The sequence below is a fragment of the Conger conger genome, unplaced genomic scaffold (genome assembly GCF_963514075.1).
Source record: "Conger conger unplaced genomic scaffold, fConCon1.1 SCAFFOLD_272, whole genome shotgun sequence".
In the NCBI taxonomy this organism is placed as follows: Eukaryota; Metazoa; Chordata; class Actinopteri; order Anguilliformes; family Congridae; genus Conger; species Conger conger.
This window is the reverse complement of record NW_026890252.1, coordinates 1-5,000: the sequence shown is the minus strand read 5'-3', so window position 1 is coordinate 5,000 and position 5,000 is coordinate 1. Positions and strand designations below refer to the sequence as shown.

Below are 5,000 nucleotides of genomic sequence, written 5' to 3'. Positions count from 1 at the left end.
TGCACTGGCCGGAAATCCGGCCTGAACACCGCAGCTTGTGTTGTACAGTCGAACTAAATTTACGTTTCATGTCGTGCTTTGTGTTTCCCTCTGGAGTGATACGTTTTATTAATTCATTGGCCAATTATTATCGCTGTAAACTCAGTAAATTAAACAATTAGACTATAGCTTGCTAGCTAGCAGGTTCAAATTATAATTAAATTGATGATTATAACAGGGTAGCTAAATATTTGTTTTTATTAAAAATACATTTTTGTTAAAATCATAAAACATCTGTGTGTGTGTGTGTGTGTGCGCGCGCGTGCGTGTGTGTGTATGTGTGTGTGTTAGTGCCTCTGTGCTTTAGCTTGTGTGTGCGTTAGTGCCTGTGTGCGTTGTCTTCTGTGTGCGTTATGCTCTATGTTTTGGGTAACTGTGTGGCGCCCGGCCCAGGTAAAGATCACCCTGAAGGTGAGAGACCAGCTTCTGCATGTCATCTCACGTTGTGTTTTAGGTGGAGTGTTACGACTACGACAACGACGGGTCACATGACCTCATCGGGATCTTTGAGACCAACATGACGCGACTGCAGGAAGCCCGGCATGGCTCGCCGGTGAGTCCCAGAACCCAGACAGCACTGTCTGTTAGTTACAGCGCCTTAGTTATAGCCGAGTCGTAGTTACTGTTAGCAGTGGTACGTTTGTTACGGTGCGTTAGTTACCGTGTCTTAGTTACTGTTAGCAGTGGTATCTTAGTTGCAGTACCTTAGTTACCATGTCTTGGTTACTGTGAGTAGTTTGTTACTTAGTCAGGGTTTCCGCCAGTGTATTGAAGCTCTGCGCCCCGCTGGGGCCATGTTGACCCCCCGCTGGGCCTAATCATCAGGGAAACATTTATTTTAATGTATGTTTAAGATGTTTTTTAAACAGTGGGGCGGCTCGGTTGGAAAGCTCACCAGCGACATCGGTTGGTTAAAACGTGAACACACTATAGGAAAACAGCAGGTTTGAGATCAGTGTGCGTGGAGTAACGTTAAACACTTGACTCTTCCAACTAACGGAAACTCACCGTGTTCCGAACAGAACGCAGCGAAGCGGCCGCTTGCACCAGAAGCTAAGCCCCGTTCAATGGTAGTTTTTCCTCCTGAGGAATGTGGTTTATGATTATGGTTGCTTCTTGACTATCTCAGACATTAAAGCACTTTGATTGATGTGACATTGGGCCAATAGTCATAGAGAAAACGAAAAATAACTGCACAACGAATACATTGTAACGTTACATGACTTACTAATCGCCATCCAAATAATGACTTCACTTGTTCATAATAACGTCGTTAGCTTGATGACATTGATATGCACGACAACATGGTCATTTAGCTAACTTTGCTACCAAGCAAAAAACAGTCAGTAACACAGATATCCCCTTTGTGACATTTAGGGATAATGTCAAGGAAGAAAGGAAGCCTTTTTTCAGACGGCCAAATACTGGAGGTGATTGCGATGAGGAAGAAAATGTCCTCTCCTTCATGAGCCCTGATCTAAAAAGAGACGGGATAGCTTGATAGCAACACGGTGGCAATACTGCTTTGCTTGTTTTCAACTGCCAAATTTTTTATTTATTTTTGCTCACGAGGGAGAGGACACAATTATAAGCAAATGGAATGCACCAAGTGCCTTAAAATGATCCATTTGGATCTCTTGGTTGATCTAGCACAGTAGCCAATCAGGACTGGAATACAATTTTGTATTGTGCAAAAAGTGCAAAAACTTTGATATTATTTATTTTAATGTCATTTTTTGTTGTTGAGCTGTGCCCAGCATTCCAAGGCTGTACATTAGTGTAAGATTCAGTAGCCAATCATGACTGAATACAAGTTTTTCGTGGAGTGCAAAAACATATTTATTTTAATTTATTATATTTTTTTATTTATTTTTTTAAACAATTTTTTTAATGTATTACAGTGCCTTAGCTACCGTGTCTTAGTTACTGTTAGGGGTGTTATGTTAGTTACCGTGTCTTAGTTACTGTTAGCGGTGGTAGGTTGGTTACATAGTATGTTGGTTGGTTACTGAGGCACCTTGCAGGGGAATTTACTGTGTTAGCCTCTAGGCTAGCCACACTGTTAGTTCCCAAGTTTTAGTGACTGAGTAAATGCTAACCACTGTGTTGGATGCTGTGTGCTTGCCACACTTAATTAACATGAGCCACACTGCACATTAAGAACTGTAATGCACAGTTTTGTCCATATCTCCACCGCTGTGTTACCGTTCACCACATGTTTACCTGTGCATGTGTGCGCATGCATATCAGCCTGCCGTGAGAAACGTGTTTCCCGTGATCCTGTGAGTTACTCTTTTGAACCTCTGCGATTAAACCTGAATGCACCCGCCCGCTCCCCTCCCCAGGCTGAATTTGAGTGTGTGAACAGCAAGAAGAAGCAGAAAAAGAAGCACTACAAGAACTCGGGCGTGGTCAGCGTCAAGAATTGCCAGGTAACCCGTCAGACTGTACTGGCTTCATAAACAGAGGAGTTGACCGAGCGGACATGGTCAAGCCCCTCCCAATGACCTCACTGCACTGCAGCACTCTAGTCGGGTGAGTGAGAGAGAGTGAGTGAGAGAGAGAGAGTGAGTGAGTGAGTGAGTGAGTGAGTGAGTGAGAGAGTGAGAGAGTGAGAGAGTGAGAGAGTGAGAGAGTGAGAGAGTGAGAGAGTGAGAGAGTGAGAGAGTGAGAGAGTGAGTGGTGTGCTCGCTCTAACAGTGCCTTGTTGCATCCCCAGGTTGTGAAGGAGTACACTTTCCTGGACTACATCATGGGCGGCTGCCAAATCAACTTCACCGTGAGTGCAGTGTCGAGTATCGCTCGCTGGTGCTCCAGAGCATTTGTACATTTTACATTTCGCACAGATTGGCGCTCATGCTCAATCGGTTAGGGGAACTGGGTCTTGGCACCGGTCAATATGCTACATGTGAAGGTCAATATTGACTACAGACCCAGCTGTGCACATTAACTGTACGTACAAAAAATGTATGCTGTGTCACTTTTTTATTCCAGCAAAATATGCTCTTAATTCTGTAGCCATTTGATTTTTTCATTTTTTTTTTCACTTTCCCTCCCTCCTTCTCTTTCTCCCCTCTCTCTCTATCCCTCCCCTCCCCTCTCTCTTTCTCCCTGTCCCTCATTTCTCTCTCTCTTTTTCTCTCTCTCTCTCTCTCTCTCTCTCTCCCTCTGCCTCATTCCTCTCTCTCTCTCTCTCTCTCTCTCTCTCTCTCAGGTGGGGGTGGACTTCACAGGGTCGAATGGGGACCCTCGCTCGCCCCAGTCTCTGCACTACATCAGTCCCAACGGGGTGAACGAGTACCTGTCTGCCATCTGGTCAGTGGGGCAGGTGATCCAGGACTACGACAGGTACCTTCCTCCCTCTGTGGCCTCCGGTCAGGCTCTCCTGATCACACTGACCTGATGAGATCTCTGACTTACACGGCCATTGTGTTTCGTCCGAGGTTAAGAGGTGCTATTTGTGGCTTTTATCTTTGCTTATGTGTTTGTGATTTGTTTTTGTTTTTGGAGGGGGCTGTGGGCACTTGGCAGTTTTACAAAATGTTTTCTGTTGAAATGTTTGGGTAACAAGAATTATATGTCTGCTTTTTTTTTTTTAAGGCTGTCACATTTTATGGCTTTCTCTTTCTCCCTCTCTCCCCCCTCCCTCTTTCTCCCCCCCCCCTCTCTCTCCTCCCTCTCTCTCCCCCCTCCCTCTCTCTCTCTCCCCCCTCCCCTCTCTCTCTCTCCTCCCTTTCCAGTGACAAAATGTTCCCTGCTTTTGGATTTGGAGCTCAGGTCCCCCCCTCGTGCAGGTAAAACTGTATTAAATGAATAATTACTGAAAGCGTGGGAACTATACGAAGTGTGCCCTCTAACCACCGAGTATTTCACCGCGTTGTTTTGTCTGTCACTGCCGATACGGCACCGCTAAAATGACAACTTTTATGAGTAATAATGAATTAAAATGAAATGAGTTTTAAAAGATGTGAATGTGTTATGTGAATGTGCTTTCCCCGCAGGTCTCGCATCAGTTTGCTCTGAACTTCAATCCAGCAACCCCTTCTGCGCAGGTACTGCACGTTTCAGCTCTTCCAGCCCCAGCTCCTCCTGGGTAATGTAGTCCTTGCTCAAGATGCCACTCCGGTGCAGTGTCAGGGACTTCCAAAGGGAGTGTTGGTTGTGCAAAGAGTGCAGATTTTGTTATGGAGCTCAGTTTTGTTCAAATTTAAGTGAAGATATGTGAAGACTCTCTCTCACTCTCACTCTCACTCTCACTCTCACTCTCTCACACACTCTCTCACACACTCTCTCACACACCCGGCCTTGGCCCCTCTCTCACTCCTATCACTCGCTCTCTTCTCTCTCATTCCCTCTCCTTCTCTCTCATTCCCTCTCCTTCTCTCTCCTCCCTCCCTCCCTCCCTCTCTCTCCATCTCTTCTCTCTCATTCCCTCCCTCCCTCTCTCTCTCTCCTTCCCTCGATCCCTCATTCCCGTCTCATTCCCTCTCCTCTCTCTCTCTCTCTCCTCTCTCTCCGTCTCCCCCTCTCTCTCCAGGAATTGAAGGTGTGGTGGAGGCTTACCGAGCCTGCCTGCCACAGGTCAAGCTCTACGGTCCCACAAACTTCTCCCCCATCATCAACCACGTGGCCCAGTTCGCCAATCAGGCGGTGAAGCAGACCACTGCCTCTGTGAGTGCCCACACTGCCACCGTGTGGCCACACCTGCAAACTGCAGCCTGACACCATCCCAAGTCCCCCATTACTCAAATCCATCTCCTTGCCTGGGAGTCCGGTGTGAACACAGTCTGTGCATGTATAGTGTAACGTCATTACAGTTCTTTGGCGGACACTTTTTATCCAAAGCGACTTACAGTTGATTAAACTAAGCAGGGGCCAATCCCCCCTGGAGCAATGTGGTGTTAAGGGCCTTGCTCAAGGGCCCAACAGCTGTGTGGATCTTACACTGTAGGCTTGACTCA

At 46.5% G+C, this 5,000-nt stretch overlaps 1 pseudogene; it reads left to right on the top strand.

The window, feature by feature from the left end:
• The first annotated feature begins 350 nt into the window (after positions 1–350).
• On the top strand, positions 351–4,761 carry LOC133119532 (copine-3-like; annotated as a pseudogene).
• The last annotated feature ends 239 nt before the right edge of the window (positions 4,762–5,000 follow it).